General features: G+C 42.7%; 1 pseudogene; it reads right to left on the bottom strand.

Moving 5' to 3' along the window:
- Positions 1–343: 343 nt before the first annotated feature.
- Positions 344–1,214, bottom strand: LOC115059329 (uncharacterized; annotated as a pseudogene).
- Positions 1,215–19,640: the final 18,426 nt, after the last annotated feature.

Below are 19,640 nucleotides of genomic sequence, written 5' to 3'. Positions count from 1 at the left end.
TCTTGCATAATCAATGCTTGGACTTTGTCAGAATTTGTGGGTTTTTGTTTGTTTGTTGTCTTGAGGATTGACCACAAATTCTCAATGGGATTAAGATCTGGGGATTTTCCTGTCCATGGACCCAAAATCTTTATGTTTTATTCCCGGAGCCATTTAGTTATTACTTTTGCTTTATGGCAAGGTGCTCCATCATGCTGGAAAAGGCATTGTTCATCACCAAACTGCTATTGGATGGTTGCAAGAAGCTGCTCTTGATTCTATTCTCGGCAGGTGACCGCTCTGACTGAGGCGCAGAGGAGCGTGTTAAACTGCAGCTCAGCCTCCTGGTCTCGACTCGGGATTGTCAGGGTTTTGGATTTCTAATAAAATTGGCCATATTTCTAGAAATGAGAGCGGCCCTGTCCACGGTGGGATGGACACCATCTCTCCTAATTAGACCAGGTCTCCCCCATAAAGACTTCCAGTTGTCTATGTAGCCCACGTTGTTTTCGGGACACCACCTCAACAGCCAGCAGTTAAATGATGACATGCGGCTGTACATGTCATCACTGGTCCAATTGGGGAGGGGGCCGGAGAAAACTACAGTGTCCAATATCGTTTTAGCAAAAGTACACACCGATTCCACATTAATTTTTGTGACTTCCGACTGGCAAAGTCGGGTGTCGTTACTGCCGACGTGAATAACAATATTAGCATATTTGCATTTACCCTTAGCCAGCAGTTTCAGATAAGACTGGATGTCGCCTGCTCTGGCCCCCAGGATACACTTCACTATGGCCGCCGGTGTCGCTAACTTCACGTTTCTCAGAATAGAATCACCAATCACTAGAGTCGGCTTTTCAACGGGTGTGTCACTGAGAGGGGAGAACCTGTTGGAAACGTGAACTGGTCGGTGGTGAACTGGGGGCTGCTGCCTACGACTATGCCTCTTGTCTCAGACAGTCACCCAGCCGCCCTGACTAGATCCCGGCTGCTCGGGAGCCACTGGGGGGGAGGAAACTATCTTGGCTACCGTATGAGCTCATCTAGGTTGGCCCGCACCGGCTGCAGGGGGGAGGCTAGCTACACTAGCATAAGTTGGGCTAGCTAAAGTGTGGAGCCGGGATTCTAACTCATTAATTGTCGCCTCCATTACTACCATCATCCTACATCTATGACAAGAGATGCTATCATAAAAGGAGGCAGAAGAATAACTACACGAGGCACACAGAACAGGAGAGGAGAGGAGGAGGAGAAGGAGGAACAGAGAGTGGAGACAGAGAGCTAGAGGACATTGCTAATCGGGTAGTTTGATTAGCGGAGGAGCAGAACCGGTTATAACCTTTGGAGAAAGGGGAGATATTGACCTTTAAACCTAGTGTTGGTGTGAAAATAATTTGCTGTTGGATTAATCGAGTGAATTAGGAAATAGTAGCAGAAGAATAGTGGAAACAACGCACAAGATGACACAGAGCACAGCAGAGAGCACAACCGCCAGTGACCGGAAATGACGCAACATGCTTACCATCCGCCAACCCAATATAATACAATGTTCTTTGTACAGCTAACCTTCAGTCAAAGGTGCTTATAAGTCTGTAGCCTTGGCCTCCCTTGGTTCCTCAGATCGCAATACAATCCTCCTTATCCCAATCTACAAGCCTCTCCTTAAAAGGAGCAAAGTAGCAACCAGAGAATTGGAGATGTGGACTAGGAGTGCTGTCGAGGAACTGAAGTGAGGACTGGAGTGCACAGACTGGACTGTTTTTAACAACTCTTTGATCTTGATGAGAGGACTGAGGTGATATCATCTATCGATATTTGAAAGACTCAATCACCCCAACTAAACAAACGAAGGTGTTCCCAAACAACAAGCCGTGGTTAAACAAAGCAGTGATGGAAGTGCTACGCAGCAAACATCATGGTTTCCTCCATGGTAATGATCAGGATAAGGTAGAAATTAAAACCGGTGTGGAGTAGAGCACGTCCCAAAGAGAAGAGGAAGCTAGTTGTGGAGCAGGTTCGTAGACAGGAGGAAATATTAAGAGGTGCGAGGGCAGTGGCTCAGGCTAAGCAGGGACAGTGGTTGAACTGGGAAGGTGTAGAGAAGAAAAAGCTTAGTTGGAAAGAGCTGTGGAGTATGGAGGAAAGTAGGATTAGATTTTTGATAGGGGCAACATATGATGTTTTGCCAACTACCCAGAACCTAAAACTCAAATGGAGACCCGGTATGTTCGTTGTGTTCAGGTACTGCAACTTTAAAACACATCCTGTCAGGTTGTAAGGTTAGTCTCTCACAAGGCCGATATACGTGGCGACATAAACAGGTTTTAAAAAGCTTAGCTGCAGGCATTGAAGATATACGGAGGCAGGCAGGAGAGTTGCAATACAGTTTGTGCAGGAAGGAGGGAAAGTTAATAAGATAATAAGGAAGCAAGGCAGTTTAGAGGATGCTAGTGACTGGGAGATGCAGGTAGATTTAGGAGGAAAGCTTGTTGTTCCCCAGGAAATAGCCTGCACAAAGCTAAGGCCTGATATAGTTTTGTGGTCTAGGAGTAGAAAGAAAGTATATTTCATAGAGCTGACTGTTCCGTGGGAGGATTTAGTTGAAGAAGCATATGAAAGGAAAAAGCTCAGGTATGCAGATTTAGGTAAGGATGCTGAGCAGCGAGGATGGAAGGTTAGGATTTGTCCAGTGGAAGTAGGATGTAGAGGGTTTGTAGCAAGATCTGCTGTTGCTTTGTTGAGGGAGTTAGGAGGAAGCGGCCAGAGGGTGAGGAAAATAGTGAAGGAAATGTCAGATGAGGCAGTAAGATCTAGTCAGTGGATTTGGGTTAGAAGAGGTAATAGTAGCTGGGGGCCCAGCAGGGGGAGCTCTTAAGATTGACAGACTCTAGGGAGAAGCAGAGGAAGAAATCCAGGAAGGGGAAGTGTATTTAAGTGGGGATGTGGCCTGTTTGAGCCTCTTTGGGACCACGCGGTTAGTCCAGGTGAGTTGGCCTGTGTTGGTTAGTTGATTTTACTTGAATATAGGATTGTTTAGATGAGGTTAGTTGCTGAATCTACTAGTGTAGCTTGTACTGCCTCCACCTCCTGCACCCTCTATACTCTCATGCCCCCTACCCGAACCAGGGTCTGTATCCCATCCCTACTTTTATCTCCACCTCTTCTATTTCTCCCCCCTACCCGAACCAGGGTCTGTATCCCCACCCCGCTTTCACTGGTGCAATTGGTGAGAAGTTAGAGTAGTTGACAGTGGTGTTTCTTGAAATAGTTCTTTGTGTTTGTGCCTTTTCGACACCATGCGGTTAGCCTAAGAGAATTGGCCTTTGTTGGAGTATTGGCTTTGGCTGTTCAGGTGAGTTTAGTTGCTGAATCTGCTAGTGTGCTAGTGTAGCTTGTATTGCCTCCACTTCCTGCACGCTCTATACTTTCATGCCCCCTACCCGAACCAGGGTCTGTATCCCATCCCTACTTTTATCTCCACCTCTTCTATTTCTCCCCCCTACCCGAACCAGGGTCTGTATCCCCACCCCGCTTTCACTGGTGCAGTTGGTGAGAGGTCAGAGTAGGTGATAGTAGTGCTGTTTGAGATAGTTGTCTTTGTGTGAGGAGTGGTGATGGCTGGCATTAGGGGGTGACTCTGGGACGCCAGTATTCATGGTCCAGCCTTCTGGAGGTGTTGTGGGCCTAACTAGACGAAACACCGGTGAAAGGAGGTTCCCACCTGATGACCCCAAAGACATGATAGCTATCACCGCTCACTGGCCTAGTTGGATATTATCTGTAGGGAACATAGAGCAGTGTGAAAGTTTGTTGCTAGGAAGGTGATCACTGAGTCTAGTCCATTTTTTGTCGCACAAGTTTCTTGTGTTTCTCGAAATAAAAAAGAAGTAATTTATGAAATTAGGACGGCAAAACAATATGAAAGCAGAATAGAGGAGTAATTTCATAATAAATTTCATAGTAATGACCTGAAGGCAGTGTGGGAAGGTATGAAAGTCATGACAAGCCAAGTCAAGAGGAATCGGTGGCCAATCACCATTGACGGTTTTGACTCTAACTCTGTGCTGGCAAATGCACCAAATGATGATTTATTATTTACATTTTGATGATGAACATGATTTTACTACTGTGCACAGTGATCTGTTTGCTTTATTGAGTATCTGTACTGCCACCTTTCAGCCCTCAATCAGTGTTTACTAGAGTAAACACAAGAACCTTGTGCAACAAAAAATGGACCAGACTCATTGACTCCTTAACAACAAACTTTCACCCTGCCCTATGTGCCCTAAAGATAATATCTAACTAAGCCAGTGAGCAGTGATATCTAACATGACTTTAGGGTCATCTGGTGGCAACCTCTTTTCACCAGTGTTTCATCTAGTTGGGCCCACGACACCTTCAGGAGGCTAAACAGTGATCACTGGTGTCCCAGAGTCACCTACCTAATGCCAGCCATCACCGCTCCTCACACAAAGACAACTATCTCACGTGTGAGATAGACGAAACAACTAGACGAATCTTGCTACAAACCCTCTACAACCTACTTCCACTGGACAAATCCTAACCTTCCATCCTCGCTGCTCAGCATCCTTACCTAGATCTGCATACCTGAGCTTTTTCCTTTCATATGCTTCTTCAAATGAATCCACCTACGGCACAGTCAGCTCTATACAGCTCTTTCCAACTAAACTTTTTCTTCCCTACACCTTCCCAGTTCAACCACTGTCCCTGCTTAGCCTGAGCCACTGCCCTCGCACTCCTTAATATTTCCTCCTGTCTGCGAACTTGCTCTACAACTAGCTTCCTCTTCTCTTTGGAACCTGCTCAACTCCACAGCGGTTTGCCTGGGCCAAGCCCCAAGTCTCCCCGGCCTACTTGTACATTACCCACAATCTCTGTATGCCTAAGATCGGCGTTCGCTTCCTGCACTGCCATTCTTGGATTCCATTTTTTCCCCTTGGTTGGGTTTGGAACCACCTTACTAACTACCACATCTTTACTCCCAGATAACAGGAGCTCTGTCCTAACCTAAGTACATTTAAACTCCTCCACTATACTAGATACTGGGAACTGAAGTATGCTTTTCCCATACAGTGCCACAGTGCTTAAACATCTCGGAACACCGAGCCACTTCCTAATGTAAAAGCTTACTAGTCTTTCCATTTCCTCTGCAGCAGATATTGGAAACTGATATACCAACAGTGGCCACATCAACCTGGGAAACAATCCAAACTGCAATCACCACAGCTTCAACTTTCCTGGAAGTGCTTATTTGTCTATTCTATCCAGTCCCTCAGCAACATCCTTCCGAAACTACACTACCAGTTCTGTCATGCAAATTTGCCTTGTAGCACCCACCTAGATTGGTGTAAGGAGCATCCCATCCTGCCGCCTCTCTCCATCTACAACCCACCTAGAAGCTCGAATAATTACCTCCATTGCTATTGTGAATGCTAATGGAGAAATTGTACACCCTGCCATAATACCTATTTTTAGCCTCTGCCAACCTGTTGTAAAACCTGCTGTACTTAAGCATAGTCTGATATCCTGGAAATATGTTCTTACTAAATTAACAACTACTCCAGACACTGTAAAATGATCAAATGCCTCCAAAATAAGGCTATGTGGCACTGACCCAAATGCATTTGCAAGTCCAAGAATGTCACATGCAAGTCTCTTTTCTCACTCTTGGCTGCCTGAATCTGATGCCAAATCATGCTAGTGTGCTCTAAACACCCTGCGAAACCTGGTATTCCTGCTTTCTCTACTAAAGTATCTATTAAGCCATTCCTTTCTAAATAGCTTGCTAGTCTCTGTGCAACTACACAAAAGAAAATCTTCCCCTCTACATTCAGGAGAGAGATCATATGGAACTGACTCAGGACTAAAGACTCCTTCTCCTTTGGAATAAGAACACCTCCTGCCCTGCGCCATGCTCTGGGAATAGACTGTTTCTTGCAAACTATTCTTAATTGTCTCCACAAAAACTTTAGGATATTAGGTGCGCTTCTATAGATATGGTAGGGGACTCCATTTGGCCCTGTTGCCGAAGAAGCCTTCACACGCCTACCTCCTCAACCTCCTTCCACCTAGGTGGTCTAATATCCATTTCCTGATCTATCTCCCCCTAATGGTGGCATGTCAGGTGAAAGCCCTACGGATCTATTCTGCTCAGAATCTGAATATGTATTCCTCAGGTACTCTTCTACTTCTACAAACTTAAATGGCTCCCTGTAAAAATGCTGTCCTTACATATTCTTTCTTTTTGCTCTTTTTCCAAAGATATTCAGCCCTTCTGAGTATTGCTAGCCTACTTCTCAATTCCTCTTGCAACACATTAATTCCCTCCCTCTCTTCCTCTGTAGCTCTTTTCCACTACTTTCTTAATTATCCTCTTTCTTTAACTAATTTCTCCATTTCTCTTTGCCATCTAGACTTAGCTACCTGTACTCTTTCAACCCTCTTTCTATCTTTTACCCCAAATCTTTATACACCATAGGAGTAAATTATGTCTCCCATCTTCTCTAAAATATCGCTTACGTTTCCTCCTAGTCCGCTCAGAATTATTGACAAGTCCCTGTTGGCTGTCTCCCATTCTTTGCTACTATTTGCCCTAGGCCATTTAACTCTATCTTTCTGCTCCATATTTCTCTCTTTGACTGGCCTATTCACCTCAGTAGTCTGCCTGTGAGTCATCTTCCACCCCTGCCCTTACTGACCCTTGTTGTATTTTCCTTATCTGACTTGTAGCTCGTGCTGGTTGTGAAAAGGCTGGTAAACCTTGCCACTGCTACCATGGATTGTTAGCCCATGGCAGCACCTTTGGGGTCTTTGCCTCCTATCAGCTGTCTATCCAAACTGTCACATGGTCTTTTCCTTGTTGTCAGCTGCCCTATACACAGCAGTCATTGGCTATGCCAGTTTTGAATCTAGAGTAAACACAAGAAACTGATGTGGAACAGACTCATTGACTAACTCCCTAACAACAAACTTTCACCCTGCCCTATGTGCCCTAAAGATAATATCAAACTAAGCCAATGAGCACTGATAGCTAACATGTCCTTGGGGTCATCAGGTGGGAACCTCCTTTCACCAGTGCTTCGTCTAGGTAAGCCAACAACACGACCATATATGTAACATTAGGAAGCACTCTGGGCCGGGCATGATCACTGGCAAATTTTTAAAAGTCTGCGCAGATCAATTATGTGATATTTTTCCTGATTTTTTTACTCCTCACTTATCCAACACAAGGTCCCAAAACTATTTATGGAATCCATTGAATCCACTGTACCTTTGGCAAAAACAATCCTCCAAAGGAGCTGAATGACCTAAGGCTTGTGGCCCTTACTTCACTGGTGATGAAGACCTTTGAGCGGTTGGTCAAACAAATTCTGTTCGACAAAGTACAGAGCCAGCTTGATCCGATGCAATTTGCATTCCGGATGAACAGAGGGGTAGAGGATGCTACTATTACTCTGTTTAATTACTTGTACAAATATCTTGAGGGTACAAAAAATCTCATGCTAGGCTTTTATTTGTAGATTTCTCCTCAGCTTTTAATACAATTCAGCCACACATTTTAGCCAATAAGTTGTTGTCCACTTTTAACCTTGATGTTGTCAACAACCAAGCACATAGATTATGGTGCTCAGGCAATATGCCATCAGTTCTGGCGGTTCATGATTCAGTTGGCGTTGTTACATAACTGGAATAGTTCATTGTCCAGTGTAAATTCTATCTCAGCCAAATTATCTCTTAGAAAATTGGTTCGAACAGCTGTGAAGTCCTCATCCTTGGGGGGAATCAGCTCGGCATATTTGCAGTCTCTTATTTGATTGGAATATGCAATTTCTTATTATATCAATTCTTGTGTCCTTGCTGGCCTGGATGCATTCCAGAGTGGCAATTTACATCCGTTGCCTAATAATGTTATCAGGCCAACCCGAGTGGCGGGTCAGAGAAGGGGTACCTTTCTGTGGGGTTAGCCAGGTTTATGCTGATTTGTGGCATGAACTGCAATTTATTGTTTTGAGAAAGCAGGGTCTTTCGATGCCAGGTTCAGATAAAGTTGGTTGCTGGAGCCAATTCCAGCTCACATTGGGCGAGGTACACCCTGCACAGGTTGCCAGTCCATCACAGGGCCAACAGAGACAAACAACCACTCACGCTCGCATTCAAATCTACAGTCAATGTAGAGTCTCCAGTTAATCTATGCATGCATATCTTTGGACGGTGGGGGGAAACCCACGCAGACACAGGGAGATGCAAACTCCGCACAGAAAGAACCCAAACCGGGAACTGAATCCGTGACCTTCTTATTGTGGGGTGACAGTGGTAACCACTACCCTGCCATGCTGCCCACTTATTTATTGTTATTGTTTTTATTTTATTCATTTGGTATTGATAGATGTTTCACACTAAATTGTTAAAAGTTGATAAATAAATAAGTATACATTCAGAGATTGGACCTTTTGTCTAATTGAGAAGGGTCCAAAAGAACCGGCTCTCTAAACAGAGGCAGAAATCCCATCACTATTGTCAACAGAAAAGGAGGGGGTGCTTAGCGGTCTCAGCTGATGTGCCAATGCAAAGCATTCTGGGATTTGTAGTATTAGTATGTATGCGCTACATACTGGTGGGCCAGCTCTAAGGCATATTTGGTATGATCTCTCGGGCCAAATATAATTACAGTTCAACACCTGTGATTAAAACAAACTGAATTCCTCTCATCCAAGAACTCTTCTTTCACCTTCCTGTTTGCATCAGTTTTCTCATTTCCCCACAAGGTATTATGGGCATTGAAGTCCCCACACCACATAATACTTGATTTTGATTGTCCTTCTATTTCTTCAAGCTTATTTAACTCCACTTCTTACCGGGATTAGAATAATTTACACACAACATTCTCTTTTTCCCCACCCACACATCCACCACTGCATACTCTTTCCCTATAACAAGCACTCTGCTAAGAATCCCTTGCTGAACAAATGTAACACACCTTCCTCCTCTTCCATCCTTCCTATCTTGTTTAATTACCTCATATTCCTCACACAAGACAAAATCTAGGTTAGGTGATATCACTGTTTATATGAGACACATTAATTAAATTTCACTAGTTGACTGCGATTAGTCAGAAAGTCAAGCATCCACAGAACTAGTCTGGGTGTACCAGTTTCTCAACCATCAGGTAAGGTTGATTTGTATCAAAAACACTGCTGAAGTCTACAAAGACAATCTTTCCAAGGCTCTTTGTCTGTTCAAGGTGCTCATATATGTTGTTTGTTAAGGTCAGTAGTGTATCTTCAACCCCTCTCTCTGTACGATATGCAAATTGATTTGGGTGTAACGAAGTTGTGACCTCACGTAAAAGCTGTTTCAAGACTATCTTTTTGAAACATTTCATTGCTGTAAATGTTCAACCTCAAGCTCAGTTGAACCAGTGATCCCCTTAGCTCTAAGCAGTAATGATTTTATTAGCTTTTTTTCAGACAAAATTCTCATGATCAGAGAAAGAATTTATCAGCTCTTGCCAACGTCAGATAAAAATCCCCTTCTGAAGACAGCAACTCCTGAATCAGCTGCGGTGCCTCTTTTACATCTGGAATCATTCTCACCTCTGAATCTCTCAGAGCTGGCTTCTATAGTTTCATCATCCAGACCGTCAACCTGTCTATTAGACCCAGTACCAACTGGCCTCTTTAAAGAGATCTTTTATTTAATTGAGCCGTTCATTCTAGATTTGGTTAATCTGACTTTATTTCTGGGTTATGTACCTCAGGCACTTAAGACTGCGGTCATCAAACCCCAGCTTAAAAAGCCTAATCTTGATCCAGATGTTTTGGCAAACTATAGACCCATATCGAGCCTTCCATTTATTTCTAAAATCATTGAGAAAGCTGTAGCAAAACAACTACACGAGCATCTGGATGGGAACAGTTTGTTTGAAGAGTTTCAGTCAGGATTTAGAGCCCATCATAGCACAGAAACAGCGCTGGTTAAAGTCTCCAATGACATTCTAATGGTCTCAGACAATGGATCAGCCTCCATACTTCTCCTTCTAGATCTTAGTGCTCCATTCGACACCATAGATCATAATATTTTACTACAGAGACTGGAACATGAAATTGGAATTAAAGGAACTCTGCTTCCTCTTGGCAACATTATCAGGAAACACAGAGTCAATTTCCACTGCTACGCAGACGATACTCAGCTGTACCTATCAATGAAGCCAAATGAAGTCACTCAGATAGTCAGACTGCAGGCATGTCTTGAAGACATAAAAGTCTGAATGACTGGAAATTTTTTACTTCTCAACTCTGACAAAACAGAAGTTATTGTACTCGGTCCTAAGCACCTCAGAAAAATACTATCTAATCATCTCATCAGTCTGGACGGCATTACTTTGGCTTCCAGCTCCACTGTAAGAAACCTTGGAGTAATTTTTGACCAGGACATGTCCCTTGTCCCTCACATAAAACAAGTTAGTCGGGCAGCTTTCTTCCACCTGAGAAACATTAGGAAAATCAGAAACATCCTTTCTCAGGATGATGCAGAAAAACTAGTCCATGCATTTGTAACTTCTAGGCTGGACTACTGTAACTCATTACTATCTGGATGTCCAAACAAATCTCTAAAAGGCCTTCAGTTAATTCAGAACGCTGCTGCACGAATATTAACAGGAACTAGGAAAAGAGATCACATCTCTCCCGTGTTAGATGCTCTTCATTGGCTGCCAGTAAAATATAGAGTAGAATTCAAAATCCTTCTTTTAACGTATAAAGCTCTTAATGGCCAAGCTCCATCGTATCTCAGAGAGCTCATAGTTCCTTACTGTCCTAGCAGGCCACTCCGCTCTCTAGATGGAGGTTTATTTGTGGTTCCTAGAGTCTCCAAGAGTAAATCTGGAGGCAGATCGTTCAGTTATCAGGCTCCTCTTCTATGGAACCAACTCCCAGCCCCCCGGTCTGGGGGGTGGACTCTTTAGTAACTTTCAAGACCAGGCTTAAAACTTTCCTGTATGACAGAGCGTACAGTTAAAAAGTCCTCTACTCTTTAGGTATGCTGCTATAGGCCTAGGCTGCTGGGGGAAGGACTGAGCTTCTCTCTCTCTCTCTCTCTCTCTCTGTCTCTCCCTGTCACCCTCTCTCCCCCTCTCCCTCTTTCTCTCTCCCTCCCTCCTTGCATGCGCTGATAAAAACCATCCTTCTTAAAAAAAAAAACAAAAAAAAAAAAACAACAGTTTCACCCAGTTCTAAGCAATTATACTGCATTTACTAACCATGTTCTGCCAAAGTCTCTGTCTCTCCCAGTTCCTCTCCTCTCTCTCCCTGTCCAGGTGGTGACTCATCGCCATCCCATGTTCCTGCAACACCTGCTGGTCCCATATAGCATGAATTCTGTATTACAGCTCAACTCCATGAACTTCATGTAACAACATGTTCCTGCCTATACCCCCCCCCTCCAATGCCTGTGTCTCTCTCTCCCTCTCCACTCTCAACCCAACCGGTTGAGGCAGATGGCCGCCCCCCCTGAGCCCGGTTCTGCTCGAGGTTTCTGCCTCTTAAAGGAAGTTTTTCCTTGCCACTGTTGCCAAGTGCTTGCTCATCGGGGGCTCTGTTGGGTCTCTTTAAATAAATTTATAAAGAGTTTGGTCTAGACCTGCTCTATATGTAAAGTAACTTTGTTATGATTTGGCGGTATACAAATAAATCTGATTTGATTTGATGTTAAAGCAACAGGGTGCAGGTCATTAAGTTCCTTAGGTTTATTGTTTTTTGGAATTGGCATGAGCAAAGATTTTTTCCATATACAGGGAACTACACCAGTGTCAATGGATAGCTGGAACAACCTTTGAAAGGGCTGTACCAGCTGATCTGCACAAACGTTTAATGTCCTGCTGCTAATGTCATCAGGTCCACTAGCTTTACGGGGATTCACATGTCTGAGCTGAAGTTTTAACATCATCTATAGAAATGTTAATGTCCACACATTTCATTTTTTTTTATATTTCTTTATGCAACAAGACCTGTTCAGCTGAAAAATCGTGTGTATCAAATCTACAGTAAAAATCATTCAAGTCATTGGCAATTTCGAGTTTATTATCCACAGCCATAAGTCTGTCTGGGAGTGTTTTTCATGTTGATTACTGAGGGCTGGGGATTGACTGAGTTTTTTAGTGTTAACTTCTTGATTTCTTTTGTGTTTTCTTCACTGCCCCTGGTTTTCTTGGTGGCGTTAAGTGCACCAAAAAATGCAAAATTTAAGTGCCACATTTTAAACTTCTTGGTATGTGAGGGTAAACTGGCGATATGTCTGACTTGCAGAGACAGACTGCAGGCTGAGCCCATGTGTGATGTTGTGACCCTGTGGAATGTTAAAACCAGGTTGGAGTTCTGCTCCTACAGGGTCACAAAGAACATAGAAGCTTTTATTCAGCAGTGGGGATGTGATGAGTGTCTGTGTGCTGTCTGATCAGAGAGAGCTGAAGCTGGCAGATTGTCTAGGATAGGAACCTGTCTGTCTTTAATTAAGTCATGTGTTGTGCCAATGTTGTGAATAAAGTATTTTGTAAAAGTCAAAAAAATCTCCCTCCCTCTCCTTTTTATATTTTACATTATGTTTGTTTATTTTCTTTTCTTTTCTTTTTTTTTCTTTTTTTTTATTGCAGCCCAGCAGGGGGAGTTAGGCCATCATTCGCTGGTAGTAACACCCAGGCCTCATGTTCCCAGTCGTACTATAGAGTAGACCACATCAGCTCTGAGATGAGAGAGAAAAGATGAGGGGGAAACTCTTCTCTCCATTCTCCACACTTCTTACTTTTGTTTATTTGTTTCTGTTTCCACCTTACAATGCACCACTCACCACATTCACACTAATGCATACTGCTAACATTACTGACTTACTGATTGCCACACCTCATACTATTTTCTGGATGTGTTGGATTAGTTTAAATAAATTATGATTTCCTGTGTCACGTCCCATTATTTGTCATGGTTCGAGCCGACCGTGACAGAACCATCTCTGCTCCATGTTCCCATTCAGTACCTGCTGCTGCAAGAGTTACCTTTAGTTATTAGACACTACAACTCAATTCCTATTGTAATATAATTTCTTCCCTAGTAATATTTATTTGTCCACATTTAGAACTATCAGGTTGCAATCATTGTATGTTTTCTGTGTTTTGTTTGTATTTTCCTTGGCATTTTCTGTTCTTGTTCTCTCTCCATTCCTATACCGAGTCCGCCCCATCCTCTCCTTCACGCTTGCTTTTACTGTGTTATATGTCTGGCAGCCAGGCCATAGACGTTGCCTATCCACATGGCTGAAGAACTACAATGAAATGGTTTCACTACACTTTGAATGGAAGGCCACAAAAATGCATTAATCTCTGGTGATTTCATTGGCTGCTAAAAATGTCTGTGTGACTCAGAGGCAGGCAAATGAAGCTGGTCTTTTTAAACCATTGGTTATTTCGCTATTTTATTTTGGTTCCAAAGAATTATATTCATGTCAACACACCACTGAGATTTTAGCCTGATTTTACATATCAGTACATTTTGTCCTGTTAACATGAATCAAATTAACAAAACAGGGCAACAATACAACAGGAACATCATAAAAACACCAGTGAAAGATGAGTTTAAATTCAGCAGTTTGAAACACATTAAACATTAAATAACAATAGTAAACATTCTTTTGCCAGTCTTTCAACTTTTGCTTATTTATAAAAAATGAAAAAAAGATTGATATCATCCAAATTAACAAAGACGAGATGATTTTGCATATTATTGCACACTTGAAGAAAGCACAGCTCTCAACAGCATTCTGGGAAGGGTTTAACATTTATTCTGATAAGTTATTAAAGAAAATCCAAAATGGGGGGTTATCCCACACTTTCCCCTGCTTAACTAAATGTCGTCCCAACATTTTCGGTCTCAGTTCAGTCCGTTTTTAACAGTTTGATTACCTAGGTTAGAGTCCACTGTTCAAGACTATAATCTGATGACAGATTTCACATTACACATACATGTCTCTACGTTAGGCATTAACCTTCCGTTCATTTCTAAAATAAGAATAAGAATAATAAAATAAGAAGTTGCAAACCAATTATATTACAATCTACATAGGAGTGGCTTGTTGGAAGAGTTTCAGTCAGAATTTAGAGTTCATCACAGCACAGAAACAGAGCTGATAAAAGTTTCCAATGATATTTTAATGGCTTCAGACAATGGATCAGCCTCCATACTTCTCCTCTTAGTATCTTAGTGCTGCATGGCACCATTGACCATAATATTTTATTGCAGAGACTGGAACATGAAATTGGCATGAAAGGAACTGCACTAAGGTGGTTAAATCCTATTTATCAGATAGACATTAGTTTGCTCATGTAAGCAATAGATCCTCCTCATGTACTATAGCCAGTTTGCCAGCAACATTGTCAGGAAGTACAGCATCAATTTTCACTGTTATGTAGACAAAACTCAGTTGTATTTATCAATGAAGGCAAATTAAATTAGTCAGATCGTCAGTCTTGTATTGTACTATTGTACCCAAAGCGCCTCAAAGAAACTCTATCTGATCATCTAATCAGTCTGGACAGCATTACTTTGGCTTCCACTGTAAGAAATTTTGACACCACTTTTGACCAGGACATGTCCTTTGTCTCTCACATAAAACAAGTCTGTAATTTAAGCTTTCTTCCACCTGAGAAACATTAGGAAAATCAGAAACATGCTCTCTCAACAGAATGCAGAAAAATTAGTCCATGCATTTGTAACTTCTCAGCTGGACTACTGTAACTCATTACTAGCTGGATGTCCAAACAAATCTCTGAAAGGCCTTCAGTTGATTCAGAATAGCTGAATTTTCAGCTTAGCTTCTTTTCATTGGCTGCCGGTAAAATTCCAAATAGAATTTAAAATCCTTCTGTTAACGTATAAAGCTCTGAAAGTGGAGCGGAATCATTGGACAGTATGTATGTGGTTCTTTTGATTTGTATCTTGGGTAAGCCATGATCCTAGAATCAAATGTGAAATTCACCCTATTTTCCTGAAAACTCTAACTAAATTGCTCTGTTTGGCCATCGAGCGCTGCCATACTGTAACAAGCTAGGCAGTGACGTCACGTCAACTGTTGGGGAGGGGATGGTGGAGATTTCATATACAAGAAGTATATATATATATAATTTTTAAAGCTTCTTTAAAAGACACAAGTTTATACTTACATCTGATGTAGGCACTTGTGTCCTGGGGGTGACCCCAGGATGCCCTCAACCTCTGTTAGATGACAGAGGCCTGAAAAACAAGTGGAGCCACCACCACTGCCTCTTTCTGTTGGCGAAGCAGAATTTAAATGTTAATCTCTTTTTTTAAATTTGTAGATTTTATTTCGTTTGTGTACACATCGTCATTTTTTTAATTACTAATTTAAAAATGGGCTGTTAAATGAGATGATGTTAAAACATTTTGTTAGGGGTTTAAATTAAGACTTACTTTAAAAGCTTAAGTCAATAAAAAAAAAAAAATTAAAATCAAAGTGAGGTACAATCATAGCCCAGACAAATATCCGTGACCTTTTTGAATGATGTTTTCATATTTAATTTTTAACTGCTTCGAAGTACGCTTCTCTCCTGATGGACTGCACCTAAATGAAAATCTGATTTTATTCCCCTTTATATTTATTCCTGTAAACTATGATCTCTTACGGTTAAATATAAACTCAATCCAACAGTACATCCCAACTTATGTGTTGACTCTGGTAGTAGCGGTGTTACATTTACAGTGAAACATGTTCATCCTCTCCATAGGCCTGCATGAAGACCTCCAACTCCATTTGGTTGAAATATGTGGATCTTTTTTTTTTTCTTCTCCGTTGTCATGGTGACTCATGGTATCGGGGCTCCATTGATGATGGCTTTTTATAGAGATTGTGCACACGCGCAACTCAAGGTGAACATACTCAGAGTTGACTGAACCAACTCAGATCAGCTGTTCTGGAACTGGATACTCAGATTTTCCCATCTCAGAATAAGTCAACTTAGAGTTCAGGGACACTCAGAGTTTGTTGAACCTCCTACCTGGAATGCCCCTCCTGGTTACACAGCCTGTTACCATGGAGGATGTCGTCAGTGATAAAAAATTATGCACCAACTGAAAAACAAAACAGAGGAGGATCATTTTGTATCGCCAAGATACTTAAATAAATATTACAAAGTGAAAGACCATGGGAAGGTGGTCAAATGTCACCAACTTCCAATGAGTCTCTCAAGTTGCTACACTGCTGGCGAGCTGCACTCAAACACAAAGATCCACCTGTAGGACCTGGACAGTGAGTCTGCAGCGACAACTTCATTCCTTCAAATTGCTGAGGGAGCATTTGAAGAGGATGGGAGGTTTGTTGAGAGGACCACTATTGGCTGAAGCATGGCGCAGTCCCATCAGTTTTCAGTTTCAGTGTCTACAGTGCAGGGAAAGCAGATAGACCAGGAATTTAAGATTTCATTTATAGAGAAAATTAATACACATTTGATAATTCCACTGTTTTATGTATCCATGTTGCATTTGTGTTCATTGCAAGTCTTATAAATGCATGTGAAAGTAGTAAGGGCATGATTGAAGGGAACATATAAAACGATTTATTATTTTTTATCAGTAATTGCAATATTCAAATCCACAATATTGCTCAGATGGGAAGGCATTCTTGATGGCATTAACCAACCTCCAGGACATCTCTCTCTTGACACAGCCTTTTAAAGGTTTGGCATCTTGTTATACAGTTGTTCTTGTATGAGATGCTCCAGGTTAGCCATATGCTCATATTGGCAGCACAAGCTTTCCACCGAAGTCTCCATTGTGATAAAAAAAAAAACGCACTGGCACCAAGCAGTATTCCCAGCACAACCATCATTTTCAGCAAGTGCTCGCTGTCGTCCTCAACCAACTCGAAAGTAGTGTGTCTTACTGCTGTGGCTCGAACTGATTCAAACACATAGGCTAATGGGTTTCTGACATCGTCTGTGGGTCTGTCCACCTCATCTAAACTGTCAAAATCCTTTGTACAGCACACAACCTGTGATATTTTGTTTGCTTTCCAGCCAAAGACAGACATTACCGCTGACCATTCCTGTCTGTCATCGCCTAACATAGAGACATGGCGTTGCACCATTGACATATATACGTAGATGCCACATGGAGTGTGTTTGGCCGCTTCTGCGATATGTCAGTGTCAAGGTTGCGTTGTAAACTAATAGAAGTAAATGGATTTAATTTCATAAAGCGCCTTTCTACAAATAAATTTGCGTGAATGCCATTCACTTACTCATTCCCACATGCACTACTACATTTGACAGTTATGGACCAAAAACAATCTATTTAATATTTTCAGGTGACTAAAATAAGAACTTTATTGATACACAGGCTATTTACTATATAAACATATATTTTTTATTTTTTTGGAATCACACTAAAACCCTTTAAAAATAGTTTTTCTTATTTTTTCCTTGTGTTGCCACTCTGTAATTGAAGTGTGTTGAATTTAGTTATGTGGTGCAGACTTAATTTGTTGAACACAGAAACAATGATGGTTGTCGATTCCACATTGTGTTTCCTGAATGTGCACAACAACACCAAACACATCCTCAGCACCATTGTCAGCCATACAAACTGACTGATTAGCAACACCTTGACACCTTGCCCAGACACTGATTGGCGAATAATCCGGAGAGCTACTCTCCTACGTTTCCTCCTGTGGCTATCTTTAGGAAACCTATGTAGTATGACAATTCAATTGTCAGGAATTCCAAGTCTTAGCTTGTTTACATTTGGTTTTGTTTTCATGTCAATAACTCTCCTGTGATTTCAGATCCTGCCCCCTTCTCTACCCAGGCAATCTGCCCAATAACTGCACCTGGTTTTCCCAGCCCATCTCCACACCTGTGGCTCATCCTCCCATTTGCCCTTCAGTATATATACTAGTCCCTTTTCCCCAGCCCTCTGCCAGATTGTCTTGTGTTCCTGCCAAGCTATCCAGCGGGTTTTCCTCCTGTTCTGCCTGACTACCTGATTCTTGACCCTGTCTGCCTGTCTTGGATTCCGGATTCCCTGCCTGCCCTTTGTCAGATTTGTTTGCTGGTTTGCCTCATTGTCTGGTTGTCTACTAAGCCCGAACGCTTAAGTAAAGAGAACTTTTCCTGCTATCTGATTGTCTCAGTGTCGTGCGTTTGGGTTCAAATCTGTGCTGGTGATTCTCACAGTGCAATCTGGCCAACATGAACCCAGCCGACTCTGGTACACTCCAGGAGGAGTTGTTGGCCCAGGCCAATGCCCTTAAGCACCATGAGGAGCAACTTACCTCCATGTCAAGTGGTCTGCGGGAGCTGGCTACACGCCACGAGAGGAATATGGGCTTCATTCAGGAACATCTCGAGAGGGAGAAGCAATCCTCCATCTGCTCATCAGTCAAGTTGTTCTCTGATGAGCTACGAAAGATTTTTTTGACCATGTCCCCCCCAGCAGAGAGGTCGCTTGAGGTTTGTTCAACCTGAAGCAAGGAGGGAGGTCCGTGTCTGATTATTCTATCGGATTCCACACCAAGGCAGCTGAGAGTAATTGTAACGCTGCATCGCTCTTTGATGTCTTCTACAATGGACTCTCAGACAACATCAAAGATGAATTGGCAGCCCGAGATCTTCCTGCTGATCTTGATGCATTGGTCGCCCTCTCAATCCACATTGACAGCTGTCTGCGGGAACAGAGAAGACAGAGGGTTCTATCTGCCATACCACAGGTACCATCAACCTATCCACCAGGGCCCTCATCTGAACCAGTCTCTGGCATCCCGTGTGACACCTCCAAGTCTATGCAGCTAGGACAGACTCAACTTTCCACAGCTGAATGACAGCGGCATCTGCGGGAGAACAGATGTATGTATTGTGGCCAGGACAGCCATTTTGTCTCATCCTGTCATCTGTCCGGCTCACCAGTAATCCGGAGTGTGCTGGTGAGCCGGACTATGATCTTTGAAACGCCCTCTCGGCTTTTGACTCAAGCTCAGCTGTTTTTGTTCAGGGAGTAATCACACGGTCTCGGTCCTCATTGACTCTGGCGCTGACACCAACCTTTTGGACCTGACCCTTGCCTCTCAGCTGGGTATTGGTTGGGAGACTCTCTGGGAGCCTATCTCTGCTACTGCGCTAGATGGCAGCCTCCTCTGCAGGGTCACTCATCAGTCAGTGCCTCTTAAAATGAACATGTCAGGTAATCACAGCGAAAAACTCACATTTCACCTGTTTCATGCACCCCCAACAACCTGTCATTCTGGGTTATCCATGGCTAAGAAGACATAATCGACCGAGACCGTGTGATTAATCCACACATAGACTGGGTTTCGGGGAACCATACTTCAATGGCGTGGTCACTGTCATGCTGTGTGTTTGAGATCTGCAGTACCACCTGCTCCTGGTCTGCCTGTTATCCCTGAGTCTCCAGATCTTTCCAGAGTTCCTAAGGAGTATTTGGATCTGGATCTGGACCTGCTCAATGTTTGTGTTTTTGTTTATTTGGATGACATTCTCATCTTTTCCAAATCCAGACAGGAGCATGTAGTGCATGTACGTCAAGTCCTTCAGAGGCTGCTGGAGAATCAGCTCTTTGTGAAGGCCG

The sequence above is a fragment of the Echeneis naucrates genome, chromosome 18 (genome assembly GCF_900963305.1).
Source record: "Echeneis naucrates chromosome 18, fEcheNa1.1, whole genome shotgun sequence".
In the NCBI taxonomy this organism is placed as follows: domain Eukaryota; kingdom Metazoa; phylum Chordata; class Actinopteri; order Carangiformes; family Echeneidae; genus Echeneis; species Echeneis naucrates.
The sequence above is the reverse complement of the archived record's forward strand: the minus strand, read 5'-3'. Positions and strand labels throughout refer to the sequence as shown.